The sequence below is a fragment of the Arvicanthis niloticus genome, chromosome 10, assembly GCF_011762505.2.
Source record: "Arvicanthis niloticus isolate mArvNil1 chromosome 10, mArvNil1.pat.X, whole genome shotgun sequence".
NCBI classification, from domain to species: Eukaryota; Metazoa; Chordata; class Mammalia; order Rodentia; family Muridae; genus Arvicanthis; species Arvicanthis niloticus.
In genome coordinates this window covers 77,902,353-77,929,221 of record NC_047667.1, presented here as the reverse complement: position 1 = coordinate 77,929,221, position 26,869 = coordinate 77,902,353, and the positions used below count along the sequence as shown (strand labels likewise).

The 26,869-nt window shown below is 37.7% G+C and overlaps 1 protein-coding gene and 1 non-coding gene across 2 annotated transcripts in view; one reads left to right on the top strand and one right to left on the bottom strand.

Moving 5' to 3' along the window:
* LOC117716227 (contactin-associated protein like 5-1) overlaps positions 1-26,869 on the top strand; it is a 688,126-nt gene that overhangs the window by 114,949 nt on the left and 546,308 nt on the right. The gene's annotated exons all lie outside the window — the stretch shown is intronic.
* On the bottom strand, positions 14,924-15,057 carry LOC117716665 (small nucleolar RNA SNORA17). Its single transcript, XR_004607777.1, has one exon. It is a non-coding gene; the product is annotated as a small nucleolar RNA SNORA17 (small nucleolar RNA).

Sequence of the window (26,869 nt, the reverse complement as noted above, 5' to 3'; positions counted from 1 at the left end):
CTACAGAGAAAGGTTATCTTTAGTTCTTATCTGAAAGTCAGCAAATATTTTAGAATAAATAGGTGGTGTTAATGTTCTAGTACTCCAACAGAACAATGGTGGAGACATGTTTTTTTCTCTCTGACAGATGCATGTATGCCTTTCTGCTTTGCATGCTGTTTAAGTCAAAGGGTCAGATAAGAAAATTAGTACAATAAAGTACTTTGATTTCTTTCCCCTGAAAATGTCTTCTTTATTATCCCAATGTCATCAAAAACTATATTTTCTAGCAGAAGTTTGGCTGTTTACAATTAACTCCTTGGCCACTAAGAGTGTCAGCATATATCAGTCTCCTGAAAGGCTCATCTTTCAGAGCTTGCTTATGTTATCTTTTGTATTCACACTAAATTAAAAGTTAGAAAAGCAATAGTCAGACAAAATGTCGTACATATGTAACACAAATACTTGGCAACATTAATTGTACTATTAACAATCACCTAGTTATGATCTCTACTGTTTAGTATAGCCACAAATCCATGTCCCATTTTAATCACAATCATAGGCTACAAGGTTATATTTTTTTCTTTCTCTGTTTAGAGATTTTTTTTGTTCAAAGATGGCTTTAGTCTTGCACCTCAGATCTTTTTGTACATATACCAGCGAGTCCAACTGCAAAATAGAAGTAGTTTTGTCATTTAATAACCAATTGTTATACACTAACCACATGTGGTAGCATTTGTATGTGAATTGTACAAAAACAAGTGGTTGAAAAACAAGTTGGTATGTTTCCTTCCTTTAAGTGGGAGGAGAGAAGGATTTTAAAATCTTCAGTTGTTGACAACTTTACTAGCTACTTTTCTGTTGCTGTGATAAAGCACCATAACCAAAGCAACTTTTACAAGAAAGAGTTTCTTTTAACTCACTGTTCTAGAAGTTTAGAGTTCATAATAGTAAGGATAGTCCAGCAGCAGGAGGCAGACATGGAGGCTGGAGCAGGATGCTAAGAGCTCATATCCTTTATGATATACAAGAATCAGAAAGAGATAGAAATACCATGAGTCTTTAAGTACTCCAAGCTTGCCTCTGGTGACACATTTTCTTCCACAAGAACAACTCTCCTAAACTTCATCATCTGCACCAACTGAAAACCAGCCATCCAAATATATTAGCTTACAAGGAGCAGTTACAGTCAAACAATATTGTAATCTTACCTCATTTTATCACAAGTTTTATCAGTGCATGAAATGGAAATTACAAGGGTAAAAATGTCATGGAATCTCTGGCCTAAGGAATGCCCATTTATGGTAAACCAGAAGTCCAGGTAGGGTCCCTACTCCCTCCGTGTGAGGGAAGACATACAAGGAATCAGCTAGTTTAAAACCCTGTACAAATTTGAACCTAGACCTCTAATGCTGTATCCCATGAGTTTCATCTTACTTTTATCCTTTGGGAATCTCAAGAAAGCAGGGTGTGAATAACTGCTCACAGCATCCTGATGCCATTATTCTCACTGAACATATCAGATGCCATTTATTTTATTATCTGAATGAAGAAACACTGACATTAAATTCAGTTAATGTAAGAGTCCTACTTTCTGCTTATATTCAGAGATAATCAAGAATTTAGAAGTATCCTCAGTAGATAAAAGAAGAAGAGAAAGAAGGAGGAGTAGGGAAGAAGGAGAGGGAAGGAAAGGAAGCAGTGCTTTGACAGGCCAAGGACAAACTTCCCTTTGTTCTTAGAGACTGGGTCTGTACTGGTTTGCAGCTTGCCAAGTAAGCTAGTCTGGTTTGCAACTGAGCCAGGGAATCATTCTTCTCCACCTCAGTGTTGCAAGGCAGACACTCTAACAATTAAGCAGTCTCCCCAACTGTATGCTTGTATTTAAAGCTAAGTGTTAATACAAGGAAATAAAAGAAGTAAAATACATTAACGTGTAATAATACACTATGATTTATAATTAGAAAAATAATTCTTTACAGATTTGTTGTTTATAAAGTTTGTAGCAACTCATAATGTTTTTTTAGACTTCACTTTCATGCACTGTTCTGTCCTTGAACCACTCAGAGCATCTTTCAAAACTGCATACTGTGTTCACAATAAGTACCCTAGCCAGTACCTAGCACTATATTATTACCATGCATTTGGTAAGTTTAGGTGTGTTAGGTACAAAAATTCATACTGCCGTGTTCTAGTTGTTACGCCACTTCATGTGGTAACACTCTATACATGTTGGTAACTGGGAATGATAGTCTGTTTCATTTTGTCTAGATATATTTGTAGGCTTGGTCATGCAGTTAGTCATAATGTATGATGTTTGTATGTCTATAAAATCATGTAGCAACATGCTTCTGAGAGTATAGCCCAGTTGTCAAGTGTCATATTAATTTCCTGCCAATCTTCTTATGGGAGAACAGATGGTCAAAACATAAAGAATTTATCTAAAATTCTATATTATACTGACTAAAGAAGAGATTCCAGGCTTCGTTCTTTCTGTGAAAGTAAGAGTTTTCAGTTTAGAGAGAATGTAATGTTATGAGAGCAATGGGCAAAGAAAGAAACTACTTAGATAGTTGTAAGCAAATGTTCACTTTACCATCGAAAGTAAGCTACAAGGCTCAGACTTCAGGCCATACACCAAACTCTGGCTGTCTTAGATTTCCAGAATTTTGATCCATCACTAACAACTGAACTTGCTATGTTACCTTATTGGGCATTATGAATGCAGAATACCTAATAATATTTGTTAAACAGACTAGCATAGACAGGGAGGAAATAGAAGAATATAGGGTCATGTAGTTCTTTATACACTTTGTATCCCCCTAAGACCCTTTTTATTGCATGCCTTGCAGAACCACATGAAAGTCTGTTTACACAAGTAAAGCAAATACAAACTATAGACTCATGACTAATTAGAGGGTGTTCCCTTCATCCTACAGAAAGTGCAGAGTGGAATATAAACCACACTAAAGAAACAAAATATTTAACATGGATTGATTAAAGTGCAGCAGCTAACAGTAGACCAGATGCTGTTTTAAGAACACCCCAAAACCAGAGTCAGTGGATTCTCGCGGCTCTAAGATCCAAGTTATCCAACATGCATCACCTCAGAGTCGTGGCTCAGAAGATTCAGTTCACTTCCTGCTCTTGCAAAGGACCAAGTATAGATTCCAAGATCCATGTTTGATGGTGCAAAATTTTAATTGTGTCTCCTGGGTATCTTCTGCCCTCTTCATGCCTCTGACAACACCTATATATGCATGGAATACCTTCAAACATGCACAAAAACATATAAACACATGCAGAAACACACACACAAATAATTTTTAATTCTTCTCTCATACAATCCATCCCAACAGCAGTTTCCCCTCTTTCTACTCTAGACAGTTCCTTCCCCATCTCCTCTTTTGCCAAGATTCACTGGTTCTTTATTTTGCTTCAGAAGAGAACAAGTTTCCCATGAGTATCAACCAAATACAGCATTAGAAGATCCAGTAACCATAAACACTCATATAATGGAGGGCAGGGCAATCAAGTAGGAGGAAAGGGGTCCCTAGAGTAGGCATAAGAGTAAAAGACAACACTACTTCCACTGTTAGGGGTTCCGCAAAACAGAAAGTTAAACAATTATAATGTACATGAAGAGTACCTAGTGCAGGTAAATGCAGTCTGCATTATTGCCACTTCAGTCTCTGTCCCTGTGAGCCACTATAACCCTACTTAATTGATTCTTGGAGCCTTGTTTCTTAGTGTTCTTGAACCCTCTGGCTTCTAATGTCCCTCTGATAACAATTGGACTAGCTGGCCAGTGGTTCATACGCCTTTAATCCTAGCACTTGAAAGGCAGAGGCAGGGAAATTTCTGAGTTCTAGATCAGCTTGGTCTACACAGTGAGTTCCAGGATGGCCAGGACTATACAGAGAAACCCTGTCTCATAAATAAATAAATAAATAAATAAATAAATAAATAAATACACAAGGTACCAATTTATTAGTACAGCAGAAGAGCAAACTGTCATCAGAAATCATTTCATTTCCATAATTTTTTACGATCTTATTTGATTCTTCCCTAGGTCTCTGTGCTATCCAGGTTCCAGTTCCAGGCAAAGTTGGCCATGGACAATCACTTGGATGAACTTCAAGTTAGACCACTAATTGGTTGGCCATGCCTATAAGATATGATAAACTATTGCCCTAGCATATCTTATAGGCAGTACATGTTTCTAGGTCAAAGGTTTTGTGACTGGGTTCATGTGAATACATTCTTTTAAATAGGAGCACTGGCATCTAATTTCCACTGGCCTTCCTAGAGTGCTCTGCTCAGTACTTGGCTCCTTTTTGGATCTTTTCAATTCAATGTTCCTCAGCCACTGTCTAGGTTCTATACTATGCTGGGAAGGGGTGTGTGAGTGCAGTATCTCAACTTACTAAGGAAAGTAATCTCCCAATTGCTTAACCTGCCTAACATTATGAGCAGTTAAACTACAGTCATAATTACTTTCAATATGAATTCAACATGGTAGCATTTGGTATATGTGTATATTTCTCCAAATAAAACATGTACAAAGTCTGTTTCCTATGTGTTGACTGTAAGAGTCATATTCATAGTCATGTGTAAATAAGAATCATTCACAAAGTTTGTTACTGTCCAACTTGCTGAATCTTGCAGATTAAAATCCAGTAGGTCCTAGTGGGTCTTATACTTGGCAGATTTATTAAGTTCACAGATGAGGCTAACTTTGCTGAAACAGAACCAAACATGGAAAGCATTCTGTTGATTTTCTGCATATGTGTTATATTTGCATTCATATAATTATCATCTACAATTCAGTATTTAGTGTAGAAGCAGATAATTGACCGGTATTATCTTCATTTCTTTACTTACATATACAAAATATAAACAAGATGCCAAAATAACTATTCACAAATATTTAGGCGATCAACTTAAATATAAATTTTATATACACATTCATACGTAGAAATGTTTTATTTATGTTCCTATTATTGTGGTTGTTCATTTATATGTTTATTTGTGGACAAGTGTGTGAATTTAGAGTGAACAGAGGACTATCTTAGGTGTTATTTCTCAGGTTCTTTTTACCTTGGGTTTTGAGACAGGTTTTTGTGAGAATGGCCTCAAACTGGTAGACTAGTCTAGCTGGGCAGCATGCCCTAAGGAATTGCCTACCTCTGTTTCCCTAGTACTGAGATTACTATGCCTGGATATTCTTATGTACCTGTCAAGGACTGAATTTTGGTCCAGGTACTTTCGTATCAAGCACTTGTCCAATTAAGCCATCTTCCCATCCTTTGAGGAACATTTCATCAGAAAATATAGTTATAAGTTAATTTCTTAGTGGCATTTATACAGAGCGTATATCCATGCACCTCATTAATCTGTCTCCATCTACAACCATGATTAAGTCCATGATCCTTTTCTCTAGCTGTGTTAATTTTTATTAGTCAGATGATGTGTTTGATTTTCCTGAAGTACATTTCATATTGCCATGTGTCATATGTGAATCTGCCAAGTCATACAAGTTTGACAAGGGTCCCACAAGTTTCCCTCTGTTTCTTCCTAACTAAGCCACACAGAAGCAGCTCCAGTGTTTAACTAATAAAAACACAGTACAAACTCAAATTGTATTTTACCCCTGGATCATTTCTTCTCCTTCTGCTGAAAGAGGCTATTCACTTCAAAGGGAAATGTTGCCTTTTTTAAGGGAGAAAAAGGAAACATAAGAGAAGAGTTTGGGGCCTTCCAGTTAGGTAAAAAGAATAATACAAAATAATGAAAAGATAAGATGAACTATAGACAAATGGTCCAATGGGAAGACATGAATAAACATGAAGACTTAAGATTGGATTCTTGGGTAAAACAGCCTTGGCACCATGCCTCTGTAATGCTAACACTCTTAATGTGAGATGGAAAACAGAGGAAGCAGGTTTCCTATAAGCTCTGGCTCCAGCTGTCTTGGACTGAAATGATATCCCTTTTTAAATAAGGTGGAAGGTAGGGCTTGATACTTGAGGATGGACTTGGACCCTCACACACATCATGACATGTAAATACCTACAGTCTAACACACACACATACAATCTCACATGTGCATCATCCGCATAAATAGAGACACATCAACATGGCGTCAGAAAGAACGTGGTCAGCTGTCCAGAACTCAGCAGGACACTCACTGCTCCTTCTCCTCTGCCTTCCCTTACTCAGATAATCGGGATCTATAAAGAAAGTGGCACAGCCTAGCAAAAATAGAGGACCTTGAGAAAAGAGGTTTCTATATTTTGTTGACTGCTAGCTTCACAAACAACATTATATCTTTACGCTATGGTTTTTGAACAATATTATCCATAAAGTATAGCCATAGTAGGTTGTTGCATTAAGGGATTAACACTACTCAAAATGCCCCAGCAGTGGCAGAGCGAGTTCTTCTTTACTTGACTAAATGTTCTGGATCCCCAAATTAAAGATATATATATATATATATATATATATATATATATATATATATATATCCTTATATTTAAATATGCCTTATAGAGCTCAATCATCCATATGGTTACCACAGTATCCCCCTCTGATGTCCCTGAATTACTGTTATTACTTACTAAAATTTATATTCCATCCTGACCACCCCCAGATCAGGTCTGCAGCCCACCTGGGCCATGTTCCCCGACTTTTACATGTTGGCAGCTCCTCTGTCCTACACTTATCAAGCCTGGACCTTCTCTTTCCCCCACATGGTGATCCTGTCTTTTCTCTTCATCCCTTTGCCCTTGCTCCTAAAGTTTCACCACTGTCAACCTACACAGCTATTAGCTGCATGCAACATTCTTTATCAGTCAGAAACAACTGGGGACAGGGACTCTCAATATCTTACTTGCTGGATACTTATGCAAATTTTGGGAACCCAAATAGCATAATGTGAGCCTTAGGCAAAGTCAACAATATTTCCCCTTTTTCTTATATTTAAAAGGCCTTTTCTCTCAGCTATCTGCTGAACATAGTTATAGCAGTTGTGTATACTATAAGGTGTGGTTTTATGAGGAGGTTCTTGATCCACTTTGACTTGAGCTTTGTACAAGGAGATGAGAATGGATCAATTTGCATTCTTCTACATGCTGACCTCCAGTTCAGCCAGCACCTTTGTAGAATATATGGTCTTTTATCCACTAGATCATTTTGGCATCTTTGTTGAAAATCAGGTAATCATAGATGTGTGGGTTTAATTCTGGGTCTTCAATTCTATTCCATTAGTCTACCTGCCTGTCTCTCTACCAATACCATGAGGTTTTATAACTATTGTTCTATAGTACAAGTTGAGATCAAGGATGGTGATTTTCCCAGAAGTTCTCCTATTATTGAGAATACATTTTGCTATCCTTGTTTTTTTTTGTTTGTTTGTTTGTTTTTCCAAATGAATTGGAGAATTGCTCTTTCTATCTCTGTGAAGAATTGAGTAGAAATTTTGATGGGGATTGCATTGAATCTGTAGATTTCTTTTGATAAGGTGGCTACTTTTACTATATTAATCCTGCCAATTAGTGGTCATGGGAGATCTTTCCATTTTCTGAGGTATTATTTAATTTCTTTCTTCACTTGCTTGGTTAGAGTCACACCAAGATATTTTGTATTATTTGTGACAATTGTAAAGGGTATCATTTGCCTAATTTCTTTCTCAGCCCATTTATCCTTTCAGTAGAGAAACGCTACTGATTTTCTTAAATTATTTATATATCCAATCACTCTACTGGAATTGATCATCAGCTGTAGGATTTCTCTGGTGGAATTTTTGGGGTCACTTTATGCATACTATCATATCATCTACAAATAGTGATATTTTGACTTCTACCTTTCCAATTTGTATCCCTTTGGCCACCTTTTATTGTCTAAGTTCTCTGGCTAGAACTTCCAGTACCATATTGAATATGTAGGGAGAGAGTGGGCAACACTGAATCTAACAGGAGAGAAAGTAAAAAAGAGCCTTGAACACATCAGCAATGGTAAAAATTGCCTGAACAGAACACCAGTGGCCCAGGCTTTAAGATTAACAATGGACAAATGGGATCTTATTAAATTGAAAACTTCTTTAAGGTATAGAACACTGCCATCAGGAAAAAACAGCAACCTACAGATTGGGAAAAGATCTTTATTAATTCTACGTCTTATAAAAGGTTAACATCACCTATATACAAAGGACTCAAGAAGTTAACCAAATAACTATATTAAAAATGGGGTACATAGCTAAACAAAGAATTCTCAAGTAAAGAATTTCAAGTGGACAAAAAGCACCTAAGGAAATATCCAACATCCTTAGTCATCAGGGAAATGCAAATCAAAAGATCCTGAGCTTCCACCTCACACTAGTCAGAATGGTTAAGATTCAAAACTCAGGTGACAGCATATGCTGGCAAGAATGTGGAGAAAGAAGAACACTCCTCCATTTTGGTATGATTGCAATTTTGTACAATCACTCTTGAAATCAGACTGTCAGTTCCTCAGAAAATTGAGGACCCAGTTATACCACTCCTGGGCATATACCCAAATGATGTTCCAACATATAACAAGGATATATGCTCCACTATGTTCATAACAGCCTTATTTATAATAGCCAGAAGCTGGAAACAACCTAGATGTTCCTCAACAGAGAAATGGATACAGAAAATGCGGTACATTTACACAATGGAGTACTATTCAGCTATTAAAAACAATGACTTTATGAAGTTCACAGGCAAATGGATAGAACTAGAAAATATCCTAAGGTAACATTATCACCAAAGAATACATATGATGTATACTCACTGGTAAGTGGATATTAGGAAAAAAAACCTTTGGAATACCCATGATACAACTCACAGTCAATATGAAGCTCAAGAAGATCAAAGTGTGGATGCTTCAGTTCTACTCAAAAAAGGGAACAAAATAATCATTGGAGGTAGAAGGAGGGAAGGACTTGAGAGGTAGGGGGGAAGGGGCAGGATCAGGTGCAAGAGAAGATGGGGGGAGATATACAGAGGGTCAGGATATTGAACAGAGGTGTCTATTAGTGGTAGATAGGAAACTGGGGGTAGCTACCCAAAAGTCCAAGATGCCAGGAAAGTAAGAGGCTTCTGAATCTAATGGGGATGACATTAGCTGATATACCCAACAAAGGAGAGAAAGAACCTGTAGAGACCATATCTAGAGGTTAGGCACTGCCTCTGTTTGAGGGATGTAGCCACCCACCCATCTCAAAAATTTTAACCCAGAGTTACTCCTGTCAAAAGGATATATAGGGGCAAAGATTAGAGCAGAGACTGAAGGAATGTCCATCCAGAGACTGTCCTACCTTGAGATCTATCCATATGCAGTCACTAAACTCTGATACTCTTGTTGATACCAAGAAATGTTTGCTGAGAGGAGCCTGGTATAGCTGTCTCCTAAAAGGCTCTGAAACTATGACCAATACAGATATGGATGCTTGCAGCCAACCATTCATTGCACTGAACATGGGAACCCCAAATGGAGTAGTTAGGGGAAGGACTGATGGAGCTGAAGGGGTTTATAACCCCATAGGAAGAACAACAAAGTCAACCAGATAGATTCCTCAGAGCTCCCAAGAACTAAATCACCAACCAAAGAGTACACATGGAGGGATCCATGGCTCTAGTTGTATATGCAGCAGAGAGTGGCCTTATCTGGTATCAGTGGGATGAGAAGCCCTTGGTGCTGTGAAGGCTGAATCCCCCATTTTAGTGGAATACTACAGTGGTGAGTCATGAGTGTGTGGGTGGGTGGGGAACAACCTCATAAAAGCAGAGGAGGGGATGAGTGTTGAGGAGGGAAAAATGGGAAGGGGGATAATGTTTGAAATAGAAATGAATAAAATAACCAATAAAAAGAAAAAAAAACTATAAGTATGCCATACATTTCATGGCATCTTCCCTCACCATATCTGGTCCTTATTACTTTGGAAGGGGTTCAAAGCCTTTTTCTTTCTTTCTTGTTAACATAAATACAGAACATCTCTCCCAAAATTGAATGTCCTTCACCCAGAAACACAAAATTATCAAAAGTATAGATTGATTAAAATCAGCAGCTTCCTTTCTCCTTAGGCCTGTTATATTTTGACCTCTCTCCCTCAGTATTTTTAATACCATAACCACCAATCTTATAGCTACATTCATTTTGATAATTAAAACAATTCAAAGCAATTAAACAATTATTATTATCTATGGAGACAGTGCTCCTTCACTATCCCCTGCCTTGTTCTTTCAAGATTAATTTTTAATTGTGAGATCAAGGCCTAAATTTATTTATTCATCTATGTATATTTAATGTCTCCCTTCTGTGGAGATTAGTATCTCTCTGGGTATATATAAATATCCCCTTTCTCTTTATATAGCTTGAATTAACATCCTTTCCTATGTATTTAACTTGAATTAAATTATCTTTTACATTTCTGTAAAAACCTATTTCCAGGCTATTAATTTGTCATATCAAGCTAAGCAATCCCAGAATTCCCAAGGAGTCCACATTCAGAGAAACCAGTTGTCTGCCCTGGCATAGAATTTTTCAAATTTCTTTTAAATTTTTTTCCTCCTTTCTATCTTAAAACAATTTAATAAATTTTTATTCCTCTCTACCCTTTATCTGAATGTAGGAAGCAAGCAGCCCCTACCATGTGCCTTGCTCTACCTTCTGATATGCCTGTCTTTTTGTACAGTAGGGGCTCCCAGCACCTCCAATCTCAAATTCTCCAAGGCAGCTTAGAAGCATTTGAGAAGGGCCCAGATTAAAACCCAGTTACCCAGCTTTGTCCCAGTTAACCTCAGGTGGGGAGAACTTAGATGTGTCCCAGCTCATGCTGTGAGCCTTCATAACTCAACAAATAATTCACTCCAAGATTATCCATGAATAAAAATAATTTAACATGAGAATGAAATAGCTCAGTCAATATAATCATGATCCTAGCAGCGACATACAAATGGAACTTGCTTCCAGTATCTACTTCTCTCAGTCTGTCTCTTCACATTTACAGAGTTAAAGCTCTATAGATGCCTGTGCTGTCAGTGGAGCCAGTGCTAATGAGTAATGTACCACCAACAGGAATTATCCACAGGTTTCTTATATACATATATCTGTAGGTGTTTTTATGCAAAGTTTTTTCTTCAACTGCATTAATTTGCATAGACTGTAGCCTATTATATCATTTTTATGATACTATACCCTCTGTTAAAATACTCTGTGCTTAGATATTTATGGTAGTACACAACTTTCATGATAGCACCCAAGAGGCAGAAGAAGGCAAATCTCTGTGTTAAGCCCAGCCTGGTCCACAGAGGGAGTTACAGGACATCCAGAGCTACATAGGAAAATCTTGTTTCCACATACATAACACAAACACACAAACAAACAAACAAAAAGATTTACTCATTGCTGTGAAAAAATATACAACAAAAGCACTAAGAAAGAAGTATTTATTTTGGCTCACAGTTTGAGGGTACAGTCCATCATGGCAGTGAAGGCATGGCAGTAGAAACATGATTTAGTTGTTCAAAGGGCATCCACTGTTAGGAAGCAGAGAGAGATGAAGGTTGATGCTCAGCTCCCTTCATCTTTTATACTCAGGCCAGAACTCCAGTCCATGTGAGAAGCTGCCCACATAAAGAGTATGTCGTCCTACCTAAGAAAAGTTAATCAAGTAACATCCTCATAGATATGAAGGGGTCTCTAGATCCCATCAGCTTTGGCTACCAAGAGATAACTGTAGGTGCTTTGGCTTTCACTGCAAATTTAGGCTTCTTACAGAATATCATAGTGCCAGCCCAACATTCTGTCACAGAATTTATTGAAAACTTGGATAATTAATGCACACTTACTCATTTTAGTAACTTGTGTCTTACATTTGCTGGTGTCTTCTAATGTGTTTAAGAGTAGATCCTATTATCTATCTATATTTTCCTATTAAAGTCTCATAAAATCTTTGAGCAATTATAGTAGGCTAGCTTTTTCCATGGCCAAGAATCATGAACACCTATGTATGTATTTCAGTAGATTACTAGCTGTCATTCCTCAAGAGCCACCCACCTTGTTCCTTGAGATAAAGCATCTTACTTGCATGATATTTGCTAAGTAGGCTAGACTGAGTGTCTAACAAAACTAGGAGTCTGCCTGTCTTACCTCCCCCCAAACATTGGGATCAATAGCACCTGCTCTATACCCAGATTTTTCATGGGTACTGCAGAGATGGAATGCAGACCTCCACATGTGTAGGTAAACCATTTCACCATCTGAGTCAAATGTCTCAGATTCTTTGAAAACTTTTACTTATCTGCAAAACAGATTTTATTAAATTACATTTAGGACTTAAAATTTTCAAACAATTTTCAACAACTCACATTAATAATTGAATTGTCATACACCCCAGTCAATACTAAGAAATGTTGAAATGTTGGTATCCTGTGTCAGTAATGCCAGCCAAGAGCTTACCTCCTTGCTGTTGCTGACATTCCATAACTATAGCCCGAGTTAAAACATATAAATCCCAAGCCTTAGCACATGCTACCATACTTTATAGTCTTAAAATGGCTGGTAAATCAAAATATGTGATTATTTTTTAATTGAGATCATTGAGTTAACCCCAAATCAAACTTATGTGAGTCTCTTCTGTAATTAGAAACACAAAGATCAATGATTCAAGAAAAAAGTCTTATAGCAGGCCACAAAAAGTTCACTTTCTTTCTAGTGAAATATACCAGAAATGGGGGCCATTTGAATAATGGTTTAGGCTTGTGGACAAGTTAAGGCCTCTTTTTCTTGGGCTTCCCACCACAGTAAAATTCAGTCATTTAATTGTTTCTTTAAATATAGTAGTAATGGTTTATATTTTGTTTGATGGCTTTGTTTTTCCTTATTTTAATTGAGAAAAATCCTTCTGAAGACAGTACAATGAGCATACATATGGACTTGGACTGAAATAGCTTTCCTGTGAAATTGTTAATGTGGATGTGACTTCCTTCAACTGGAAAGACAGGTTAATTCTGTAGTATTATACACTACTCTAGTATTAGGCTCTAGAGGCCAGCCATTGATAGAGAAGCAGACCTTCTTGCCTTGCTAAAATCTAGGTTTGTTCAAGATAGTATTATTATTTTTTTATTTACTTATTATTACTGGAATGATATAACAAGCTGAAGTGATACATCTTGCCTACATGAATTTACAGCAAATTTGATCACCAATATGATCAATGAGGCTAGGTATTGTGACAGACAACTGCAGGCTTGTGTTGAGAAATGATACCTGGAAAGGCCCAGACTTCTTTTGTGGGTGAAATTGGCTGATCGGGATTGGCGCACAACAAAAGTGGGGTGAAGTTTTTTTCATAGACCCATTCTCTGGTCCTCATGAACTGTCACTGATAGCTTTTTATGCTTCTCATTCTCCTGGGAGGACAAAGGTCTTTATAGAAGCTGTTACCACTAGTATCCCTCAATAGAATTATCTGTTAGCAATTATCTGTTAGCAATTATTTGTTAGCAAGGGTGGTGGAGATTCCAGGATAAGGAGAAGTGGGACAGCATTCCTAAGCCAGGGAAAGAGCAGACAACTACTACTCCCTGTAAAGCAGTCTCACAGTGTTTCTGGGTGTGAAAACATGGGAGAGAATTGGATAGTGACATCAGGCTAAAGAGTTCAGCAATGCCTGAGCCACTAGCTAAGACTTTAAGACTTATTAATGGATTCTAATGCAAGTTCCCTGAAGGCGAACAAAAATGAAACTAATAGCTTTTACTTAGTGAAAAGATGAAGTCTCCTCCATGCCTCTCTCAGACTTTGAAGGCTTTTTAAATCTTCAATTTTCACATTGAGCACTAGGGATGAGACTTGGTGACTTGAAGTCTGTGGAATTCTTTCATTCTATGAAAAATACTTGCTTTGCAAGTCATGCTTCTATCCTAAAAATTGGGATTTTCTTCATAATAACTTATAGTTTCTCACTGCTGTGGCCAGATACATGACAGAAGCACCTCTGTGGATGAAGGGTTTATCTGGCTCCAGTTTGAGACTACAGCCTACCATGTTGGGAATAAGATGTCGTTATCCACTTAATATTGGCAATTGGGAAGCAGAGATATGAGAGATGGAGACCAGGTTGCTTTCTCTTCTCTTCTTTAATGCAGGAACCCAGCTTACATAGCTCTCCTCCTCTTCAATTAACCTTCCAGAGAGAATTTTTATAGATATACTCAGAGGTGTATTTTCATGGTGATTCTAAATCCCATGGTTGATTAACAGTGAGAATTAACTATGGTATTAGCTTAGTCACTTTTCTTCCTCAATTCTGCTGGTTTTATTTATCAAAAATATCAGGGCTCTAGAAGAGTGAGGTCAAGATGTGCATGGCACATTCCATCCTTGCCCCAGAAACCGGGAGCAACTACTTTCCCCTAGAGAACATTGTGGCTTCTATTCCTTTTCTTGGATTAACCTTCTTGTCTTGGTGTCCTACCTACCTCTAGAGAGGAATAAAGCCCACTGATCACCATCTACTGTGGTTTGTCAGAAAGAAGCTTTTCTCCATCACTCCACAATTTGGAGACATCATCTTTGTTTTATTCTCCTCATTGGGAGCATCATCTGCTGCCCACTGGTCCTGTGGTCTGCTTTCCTAGCTCTGCACAACAGAGGACTAATGGCCATCTCAGGTTTTTTTTTTTTTTTTTTATCAGTCCTGTTCATGTGTCTGTCCCCATGCAAAGGTAGTTTGTCTTGAGCTCATTTCTACAGAGGGGCTACTGATATATATTCTATGACCTTCTAGTCTCAGGTGCACTGGGATTCTGTCCAGACCAGTGTGGCAGCAGACTAGTTGTTGTCTCAGGTTATCTCCCTGTCCAGGCTGCTGACTCCAGACTGTTGGTCATGTCAGGCTTGCTTCTTTCTGGGGAATGTAAGACTACTCCTAAAGAATGAGATGTTTAAAAGTCAGAATATTGAAGTAGACATAGCCTTCCTTCTCTCTGCCATTTACTGACATACATATGACACAGAAGCCACATTTGCAATGTTTCTAGGGTCAGTTTATGTAACATCTTAATATGATAATTATATATTATTACATGTATACAAGGTGTGATGCTTTAAGTTCTTTCCTTGACCTCCCTGAATGAAAGACAACAACTAAGAATTATGAGTCAAATATTCTTCTTTCAGGTTATTCATCTAAGTAGGAGAAATGAAAGTAGGACATAAATTTTCTTCATTTTGGGCAGAATGGAAAAAATTAATTGATGGGTCACAGAATAATAAATGCTATTCACAGTGTGCTAATTCAGAAGGCATTTTTTGGAGACTGTAGTAGAAGCCTGAAAGTCTTAAATCATGATGGAAAGTACCACATACACACACACAAAAAAAATGAGCAAGTTATTGAAAAGCATTTCCAGAAAAAAATTATTCAAAATGTATAAAAAGCATGTTGAAAAGACACAGTCTTACTGAAAATCAATAATGTATACTTAAACAGTGATATGAATTTACTTGCCATTTATTGCCCTAGCAAGAAACACAGAACTGTGTAAGATCAGGGATGGGGAATGTGCTGTAGAGTCAGCTGACAGAGAAAACAGAGAATGAAAATACCTGCCACAATGAGCTGATAGCTGAGCAAAGTGTAAAGGAGTTCCCTGTGGAAAACACATTGGGCAATGGTGCAGGAAGATCTTTTGTGTGCATAGACAGGAATAAGTTACAGGCACACATGCTGTACCTGAGGACGGTGAATGACCACTGAAGATTCTAGAGGTAAGAACTGGCAAGCAGGAGTTACTGTCTCTCTCCTAGTTAATTCACACTGCCCTCACATCATTGAAAGTAGCCTTACAGAACAGGAGCAATGTAAAGGTCCATAATACAGTGGCATATGGTTCACAGAAATGAAGCCATAGAAATGAAGAGATGGTGGCTCAGTGTTTAAGAGTACATGCTACTCATCCAAGAGACTCAAATTCAGTTCCTAAAACCCTTGCCATATAGCTGCCTGTCACTCCAGCTCTAGTGGTTCCAGTGCCATCTTCTGGACATTACAGGTACCTAAGCACACACACACACACACACACACACACACACACACACACACTATTTAAAAACCTTAAATACTAAATCTTAAAAATATAAATAAAAAGAAGTAGGCTAGTTTGGCCCAAGCTATTACTTCTTTTTTGCCTGTTCCTTCACAGTTTATTCCAAAGTTTAGTTTTTTGGGGCCTAAAGATTAACAATGTCGGGCATAAAATACATTTGAATTTATATGGATTATCTTCATTATTAAAAGAGGATAAAGTGTAATTTTAATAATACACAATAAAAAAGAGAAGCATGAAGAATCTGAGCTAATTGGTACTCCACAATATTCCATTTCACACCTATGTCCAGGTTCACTTGTGTGTGTGAGGTATGTGTGTGCCTGTGTCTATTATGTGCTGTGTGTGTATGAGTATATATACTTATGCAATTTGCATATATGAAACATGTTTTTTGGTATATGTGTATTGGTGTATTATGTGTGAATCCGTACACATTTGTGTGTCTATTGTGGATGTGTTTGTGTTTGTGTGTGTGTGTGTGTGTGTGTGTGTGTGTTTGTGTATGTTATATGCATGTGTGTAGAAGCTTGTGCTTGTGAACACATACAGTTACTGAAGCAGGACAGGTCGTCAAATATCTTGCTTTATCAGTCATTGTTTTAGTCACTTGAGATAGTGTCTCTCACTAAACCAACAGCTAGACTGGTGCCTAGCAAGTCCCTGCCTGTGATCCTCTTGTTTCTTTTTTCCAAGTGCTCAGGTTCCAGGAAAATAAGTGGTTATATCCTGCTTATTACATTATATGTGTGTTAGAAAATCAAATTTATATCCTCATGCTTGTACAGTAAGTGCTCTTACCCACTAAGTTATTCTTTTCATCTCCTCATTTAATGATTTTATTAATAACACAAATTCTATGGTTTTTATAAAAATCTTTAATTATCTCATAATTTTTCAAGAACTGAATATTTATATGAAGTATTTCCAGCAATCCTAGGTTACCATAAAACATTGAGCTTTGACAGTGAGGACAGAATCTGAGTTCTTCTCAGTCTTTTAATCTCTATCCCTCCTTAAAGTGAATGTGACACTGCATAAAGAGTACATTTTTTTTTTTTTTTTAGATCAAGACATAATGATTTGAAAAATGCCCAAGGGAAGGAAAAAGTTGACAAGCTATATGTACAATAGCTTGAAATGTTTGACAAATTAATTAAATTGATGAATTAATAAATGCCTGCTTTATGAGAGACCCTGGTGCCCAGCTGTGAAGGAATAAGAAAGACATGTGATACAATTAGAAATGAGAGAACAGATTAAGATTTTGGAATTCTATCTTCTCACTTCCAGGCTAAAGTTTTGTCCTTTGTCAGACTAAACGTCCATGTGTTACAGTTACAATATCTCCCACATTTAGGGGCGGGCTTGAGGGCTCAGTTGGTAGAACAGGGTGAGGACACAGAAATGACACTTCATTGTGGCAATCCTGCCAGACATTTCTGTGACAACCACTGCCAAACTACTATTACTCTATATATTAATTATTTTGTTCATTGTTGTGACCTGAAAAAAGCAACTTAAGAAAGAAAGGATTTGCCGGGCGGTGGTGGCGCACGCCTTTAATCCCAGCACTTGGGAGGCAGAGGCAGGCGGATTTCTGAGTTCGAGACCAGCCTGGTCTACAGAGTGAGTTCCAGGACAGCCAAGGCTAACAGAGAAACCCTGTCTCGAAAAACAAAAAACAAAACAAAAAAAGAAAGAAAGGATTTATTCTGGGCCACAGGTGAAAGGCACAGTCCAAGATAATGGAGAAGGCAAGGCAGATAGACTATAGGGCAGCACAGATATTTGAAAAGAAAGCTAAGATCATTTACAGGACACTGGGCTGAATCCTTGATGTCCCAATCACATGTAATCCTATTATAAGCAGTGCAGCGAATTTTGCCAAAGAAAAAAAAAGTTCAGAGAGCATAAGCAGATTACTCAGCAGGTTTTATCCCAAACCTTATTTCTTTCACATGACACCAAGCTCCTCATAGGACTTACCATGAGGACCATAGAATAATGCTTATCTCATCTCCTGAGATACCGCCTCATGGGAGGTAAGAACAGCAAGGATCCACTGAAGCTTTCTGCAATGAGTCCAGTTATAAGTAAGGAAAAGGACTGCAAACAGACAACTGAGGAATGAGAAGAAAGGAAAAGGAATACTTTATTTGATAAAGGGCAGTGCTCTGCTTTATTTTCTGCTATTGTGAGGAAACACTTGGACAGAAAGCCACTTAAAGGAGGAAAGGATTTAATTAGCTCACATTTCCAGGTCACAGTCTGTTATTAAGGGAGGTCAGGGAAGGAACTGAAGCAGAAACCATCTGGGAATATGACTTGCTGGCTAGCTTCCCGGTCTGTGCTCAGCTAGCTTTCTTATAAAGTCAGGACAGAAGAATGAGCCACTCACAGTGGGATGTGCTCTCTTACATGAACTAACAGTCGAAACCATTACCTCAGACATGCCCACAGGCCAATGTGATGTAGGCAATTCCCAAAACAAGAGTCTTCTCAGTTATCTTGGCTTGTGTCAAGTTGACAAAATTGCCACAAGAGAAAACCAGGAATTTTATATGCTTAGTTATTTTTTTCAAATATCTATAAGTAATATTCCAAGACACACTGTACAACTCAAACTAATAATTCATCTTAGAAACACAAACAAGCATAGAATTATATGGGCTTTCTCAATCAGCTTTTGAGTTTATATTTGCTCAAATTCAGAACTTGCCTAATTGAGGTCTAAGGCAATTATAAATCTATAAAGTAGCTTTGAGACCTATGTTAATGATGTCTGTTGTAAGGTAAACTAATCTACTGTTAATTTATATATGTATATAACTCTTACATGTGCTCTAAATCTCTAGAAGGAGCAAATATCAAAAAACTACTTCGACCATTAAATTTGATGGGATGCTCAAAGTAAAGGTGCTTGTTCCCAAGCTGACAAGCTGAGGTTGACTGCTAGAACCTTCATGGTAAGAGAAAACCAATTTCTCAAAATTGTATTCTGACTTCAGCATACACAGTACACAAACATAGTATCATTATTTGAAGTTATTTCTAAAAAGGGAGTCAGTTCTCTATCATTTCCTCATGACTCCTGGGGTTCCATACTGAGCCATGCGGAAGTAATAGAGAGCTGTCCCCATCCTCCATTCTCAATTTGTATAAATCAGTGATCATCCTGAACTCTGAAAGAGCTACAGTAAGAATGAATTGTGAGAGTATCAAAGCTCCCCCCACCACACTTGTGAGTAAATAGGTGCCATCTCAAATTTAATATGTTTTCAACTTCCGATTATGTTGATGTTGTTTCTGTAGCGCAAACCTGACACAGGCTTGAAGAGATCAGGTGAGGGTCTGACTCTGAAGAGTCCAGACAGGATAATATCAAGGCAGCATGGAAACATGAGCATTTTAGTGACTGAAGGCAAGGAACACAGGTTGGCATTGGGGAAGCATAAGGACATACCATTGAGTGAATGCAAGGATCTCAGTGTGTTAATGCAATTTGTAAGTGATATTTTTTTTCATCCTGGCTGCATCACAAATAAATGTTATAGAAACTATATGATTTATTTAATAGGCTTTATAGAACAGTATCTGAACAGTTATTAATCTATTTTAACCTAATCCTCTAGGCTAATCTGCCTACCTACCAGCAAAAATCCCTGAGATATTCCCATTTTAGAATTGACTTGCTCTCTCTGATACGGGTGTTAAATCATGGTGTCTCTGGGACTCTGCACCCCATGGCAAATCCTCCTTTCTTCTCTCTCTCTCTCTCTCTCTCTCTCTCTCTCTCTCTCTCTCTCTCTCTCTCTCTCTCTGCCTCCACTCCTTCTGCCCCATCCAGCATGCCATTAAACAGGGTCCTGGAAGATTACCTGAAAGAGACAATGGGGAAACAGGCAAATGCAAAGAACCACAGCTTGTCTATAGGCTAATCAAACTGATGATTTTTACTTTTCACACAGGCGTTATAAACACATAAAAGCAGGATGTGGAGAAGGGGATGATGCAGGGGCATAGGTGTTCAGGGGGAGTACAGATATCTTCCAGAGCAGGGTATCGGCTGGGTGAAGGTTCAGGGTACAGGTCACTATGACTCTGACTATGATTCAATTGTCCTTATCTAAGTTGGTACTATCCACCAGGCTACCTATCCACAAGGTCTATGACTGTTAATTCTTACCCAGGCTGGTAAATTTCTACCAAAACTGCCTGTTTACAATATCTTATAGCTACTTGTTTCAGTGTTTTTCCACAGAGACCAAGACTTTGTGTTAGCAGGCTGACTTAGGCCTATTGCTGACTTTAGACCTTCACTGTATAAGCAAGGCTGCCCCTGACATCCCCACTTCCCAGTTATCAGCTTTTACTGACAAATAAGAGAATAAATAGGGAACAATGTTCCACAAACTTGTCACATGAGATTCTTAGAATAAACAGTCCAATGCCATGTTCTGATTACAACCAGATTAGGGGGTGGTTAGAGAAATCAGCATTTCATTAGTAGACGGGTAATATTGACATAGTGCACAGTAACACTACGCCAAAATCAGGGTTCAAAAGATGTCTTTCTAAGATGATCCTTAGGATTCAAAGGAAACTTTTTAGCCCAATTAAGCCTAGCAGGGGTCACCAAACAAGCCACACTTTTGTGTCCGGGACACACAATTCCTCATTGTTCAAGATGGCAAACACAACCAGCTTTAGGTTCAAGGCAGGAGTTGTAGCATAAATTGTTGCATATGTTTTCACCACAGATAGGAAACCAAGAGCAAGTTCAGCTTAGTGAGCCATTGAGTTTATTGATGTTAGTTTCATGTGCAGTGTAGGTTATACATAGGAGCACGATGACTCAAAAGCAGCTGCATTATCTCATAAGACCATGCCAGCATGTGAGAACTCAGAAAGACAGCAACTCTGAAACTCTCTGCACCACTTGCAGGCAGCTCAGCACTTCTTAGAATCTCCTTTCAGGAGATCTGCTTGGCAGTCTCCTCTTCCTCTCAGCAAGCTATTTCTTGTGTTTATCACCTTTAGGAGGGCCCTAGTAAACCTTGTTTCAGCTCTCAAGCATGTGACATTAGTTTATGTCTCCAGTCTTGGAATTCTCATAAGTCTTCCCTATCCTTCCATTAAAATCAAACTGCTTCTCAACATGGACCTAAACCTATCTTGGAGATGGTTTTATTTTTACTGCTGTAGTGTGTCTTGCTGGTTCTGTTATAGGAGAAATCTGGAAAAAAATGAGGCACAAAATTAAGCAAGGTACTAGACTCCTGTCCTAAGAGCAGAGACCTGAGTTCAGTCACATATTGCTTTGTAAACTGCTTTGTCGCCATTTAAGTTTCTTCTCCCATGTGTGGTTAAGCATACCTACAAAGTTGTTCTGCAGATTGGTTGATTGATTAATGGAATCTGAAACATACTAAATTTTTCCATCATTATAGAATTTGCCACAAATACAAATAAAAAAATGCCCAGGTGCAGGGGGGGAGGATGATGAGAATGCGGGCTGCAGCTGACTTGAGACTCAGGAAATCCCCTGAGGTGAACCCTGCTATGTGGCTTATGAAAAGACCTGAAGCCAAGATCTGAAAGCTATTGCAAGTTCTTTTGTTATGTTTGTAGCCCACCAGAGAAACTCTTTAGAGTCTCCTCCCACACTGCCACAGCTCCGAAGATACTACCATGTGTGCTCTCATGCTGTTCTTTAACCAAAGATTGGCCAGAGATCAACAATTCTCTGGACAAAAATCTGCATAAAGGCCTCAAGTAGAGTCATAAGCTAAAAGTCTTTTCCTTGAAACTATAGTTTCTTCTTGGAAGAAGAAAGAAGAAGAAGAAGAAGAAGAAGAAGAAGAAGAAGAAGAAGAAGAAGAAGAAGAAGAAGAAGAAGAAGAAGAAGAAGAAGAAGAACAGGAGGAGGAGGAGGAGGAAGGAGGAAGGAGGAAGGAGGAAGGAGGAAGGAGGAAGGAGGAAGGAGGAAGGAGGAAGGAAGAAGGAGGAAGGAGGATGGGGGGGAGATGGGGAAGGTGAAGGAGGAGGAGGAGAAATATATGGTATAGATATACTCTGATTGTATAATAGTCCTAAGGAAACTGAGTAGAAATTATTTTCTATTTTCTCAGCATCTGTGGAAATCTGAGTAGGTGTTACAGACCTCTGAAATCCAAGATATGTAGAGATTCAGACAGGGGGTTCCCTGGGTTGACACTGGGCAATTTGAAGAACAAATCAACAATCTCTGGGTTCAGTTGGAAGATCTCAGCTCAATAACTACAGTAAAGGCTAACAGCACATTTGAGCCTCCACATGTACAGATACACAAGTTCACACAGACAGTACAAACATACTTATACATGCATGCCATATACACACATTTAAAAATAAAACCCTTAATTCAACCAAACCTATTGTCAAGACCATTAAACCTATGAAATATAATGCTTGGAATGTTAAGAAAAAAAGAAAGAAAGAGCAATAAATGCAATTTTAATTGATGTTACTGAGAATTGTCACATCAATATCTCATGGGCTGTGAGGATATTATAGTGAAACGCCCAGGCTCTCAGCTGCTTTCTCCCCAACAAATCTCTGCTAACCATTTTTGAAACACCACAGGCTCTATATTGAACAATGGCATGTAATTTTCTCAGGGTATAATTGCCTCTTAGTGGATTTTGCTTTTCATTCATGTTACATAATTGCTAAAGAATTTCCATAAAATGGAAGTTATTTGGTGAACACAATGCAGTGTGTTTTCCTGCTGTTTTTCACCTATTCTTTCAAAATTGGAGAGGTTAGAGGAGTGTAGGAAATGAAGGTTGAATACACCTGACCATTATTCTGACTAACTTAAACTTTATTGATGGTTTCAAATTATAAAACAGAATCCATGAACCTGTCTATGTGACATTAACATTTATAGCTTTTTATTTATTTCCTCATAGCTGCAGCCAGCATTTGCCCAAGAATTATGGTTGTGACTTAGAACATGCAGAAAGACAATTTTACAAGAAAAAGTAAAACATACTGAAGCACTATGCCAGGAACAGGCTTTTTATTTTTAGTCTGTCCAGAAAAAATCATCATCTGCAATCCAGAATTGTCAAAAAAAAAAAAAAAAAAAAAAAAAAAAAACCAAAAAAACAAAAACAAAAACAAAAAAAAAACAGTACACTTGAGAAGCAGCAGGTCATTCCACAGAGCCTGTAGGACATGTGCTGTCCTTTGGCTATATTTTCCAAACCAAGAAATTTGTTTGCCATGGAATAGCATTACTCAGACCAGTTCTCCCTCTTATCCAGCATGCCAACCAACCGGCTCCAAGAATATTGTTGTCACACATGACAGTCCATATTCTGCCATTACATTTGCCCAGGGTTTTGACTGCTTTGTTATTAAAATTAATATGTCCACAATTGAAATCTGGGTTTTTCTCTCGCACTTAGATACATTTTTAACACCATATTAAAGGATACAAACACCAACAGTGATAGATAGGGAATTTAGCTGCAATCTCTGTCCTGTCTCTTATTCAGGAAAAAAATTAAATTACTTTCTAGAGACTTGGTAAGGTGGTTCCATTAAATGTAAGCATGATGACATTAGTTAAACTCTGTAATATCCACTTAAAAGCTAACTCAGGCAGTGTTTTTTTAGAACTTCACAGTGAGAAGTAGAGTCTGGATGATGCCCAAGGACAGCTGACTTGACCAACTTGAGCTATATAGTTTCTAGACATTCCAATAATTCCAGGAAAGCAGATAACTGAGTGGGTGTACACACTTAAATAAAGCAAACGTGCATGTCGACACACACACAGACACACACACACACACACACACACACACACACAAAACAGCAGTAATAAAATGTCCAGAAATGAGTATTTACTTAGTTTAGAACCACATATAAAATGGATACTGAGTGTTCGTGAAAGACCACTCATGTCCATAGTGACCATTCCTAGGTATTAGCTCTATCATGAACATAAAATACAGAAATTCATGCAACAAAGAGCTTCGTGGTAAGTCAGCAGTGTTATCACTTTACAGCTTTCTGATTCATATATCACAAATGTTGTAGTTACTGCTAACTGAGCCTATGCCACCTACAGGCACTATTTTCTCCCTGCAGCTTCTGTTATATTTGCATGACAATCCCTTGTGGAAAACAAACATCATTCTTTCTGTCCTGAGCAGACACTGCAGCACAGAGAGGAGATGGGTTTGCTTGAATTGCCCAAGGCAGTGGGTTGAGTGACAACTTCTTAGAAGTGGGGTAGTAGAGACAGCTATAAATTTTATTTTGCTTTTTATGGCTTGCACATTTTTAAGACTTGTGAACTCTATTTAATAAGACTTTCTTAATTTCTGATATATTTATTGTGTCTTTACTGATAAAATATTAGGTGTTGCTAGAATAGGCATCTTATTCCCCAGACGATCCCACATAATTTTGTATCCTATATATACATTGTTTGTCAGGTAGTGAGCATCATGCTTGGTTCTAACTGCCTGAGGTAAATTTAAATCAAATAACAGATTTATAAATTACACATGTATGAATACAGTATAACCCTATTAAAAATGGGGTACAGAGCTAAACAAAGAATTCTCAACTGAGGAAAATCAAATGGCCAAAAGACACCTAAAGAAATGTTCAGCATTCTTAGTCATCAGGGAAACGCAAATCAAAACAACCCTGAAATTCCACCTCATAACAGTCAGAATGGCTAAGATTTAAAACTCAGGTGATAGTAGATACACATGCCAGTATCTACTATCACCTTACTAACTGTATTCCAAGTTGGGAACAGTTTGGTAATGAAACAAACCCTCATTGACAGTGATCTTTGCAGTGTTACTCACCTGATATTATAGAAATTGAATAAGGCAGAATATCAGGAGGAAGAGAGTTTCGGTGGATAGTATGAGGCTAAAGAGGGAAAGAAGCCAAGCTACCAAAAAGTTTAAGTACAATGAGGTAGGCTGTTGGGCACATACCATGACAGGAGACCTCTCTGGAGATCCTTGAGCACTTGTATGTCTTATTCTACTAGCCTGAATTCATTGACATAAGAGCAACATTCCTTCCCCAGATATATGCAAGTTCTTCCCTGTTCAGTAGTCAGTAATTCTAGGACACTCAGTGTTGGAGAACAACTTCTGTTAGGGAGGTAATCTAACATTTAAGGAACTCAAGATTGTCTACAGTGGAAGCCATTACTTGATCAAATTTATCCAGAATGTTACTAGCCAGATGGTGTATTTGGACGAAGTCTAATCCAGCATCTCCAGTGGGACCCAGCAAGGTGGTGAGATTCAGTCCAGTGAGCAGAGGAATGAACATATGTGTTTATTTTATTTTTCAGTCTCTTCCCAGGAGTTCTTCAGGATCATAGAGATAAACAATCATTATGGGATGCTATCAGTGAAGCTGTTCTAATTTGCCTACTCCTCTGATTCAACAATTTTCTCTCATAGCTCTTACTGTCATATATTTGTTTAGTACTTGGATATTTTATTAATTAGTGTATCATGGAGAGAACATTTTATGAGCATAGACATTTAAGGTTGTAAGACTACCCGTCCTTGTATTAACATTTTAGAGTTGGGGGAGTTTGGAGCCTTCATATTACAGAATAGATTTCTATTCTGACAGTTTTTATTTTATTCCCTTTTTTGTGTTTGTAGGTTTGGTTTCTTACTCTTGTCCCAAAGATCAATGCTGACATGTTATTCACTTTTTGTTATTTCTTTGTGACTTTATTAATGCCAGCAGGTAATAAATACTTCAGTGATATTATTTTCCATTCAAAATAGATTTCTTTTTGCTTTATTTTTTATATTTGTGATATTTTGTACTTTTTTGTTTTACAATTCATAGCATTTTTCTCATTTCCATACATGTTTCCAAACATACATGTGTGTTTGTTTTGGATTTCTTCTCTTTCAATTTTGTGTTGCTGACATCCTTATGCATGTTTCAAGTTGATTTCTTTTCATTTTTCATCTCAATGTGTATTTTTCACTTAAAGTCAGTGGTAAATTTCAAGTGTGATTTTGAATTCACTGTCCTTTCAGCATCTTTAGATTGTAACTGAGGAAGCATACTTTCTTTAGGATGTAACTTTGCCTTGCTTTGTCATATTATGTGTCATTCTGTGTTCAACACAGAACTAACCTCAGGTTAGTTCCTGGTTTTATAGAGAAGCTCTTCTTGTCTTTTTTAAGGACCTTTCTGGTGATCAGCCTTTTCTCACGTATTTGGGACCCAGTACCATTCAGAATGGAAAACACTAGGTGACAGTAACACCACCAAATTCAACACAATCTAGAAACACACTGAAATAAATTAAACCTGGAAATTTTACCAGCAGGAGCCATGGAAGAGAAAATGGTAGAAATGTACTTAGGCTATAATATGAAATTAAAATATACTGGAATTAAACAGAAAAATAGTAAATGACTGAAAAAAAAAAAAAGATCACCAACAGTGGAAAGAAGGAAAGAAGGAGACTAAGCTAAAGAGAAGAACATAATTAAAAGCAAAATCACAGTACTTATTCTAGTTGTTTGGTAAGTGGATTTATAGGCTACAATATAAAACATAAATGAAGGCAATATCCTGAATTATCACCTCTAAATATTAGTAAAGTCATGTTACAGAATTTATACTCTATATCTGTTAAACAAAGTAGGTCATTGCATGTTGAATGCGAAGAGGAATTTTCTCTTACC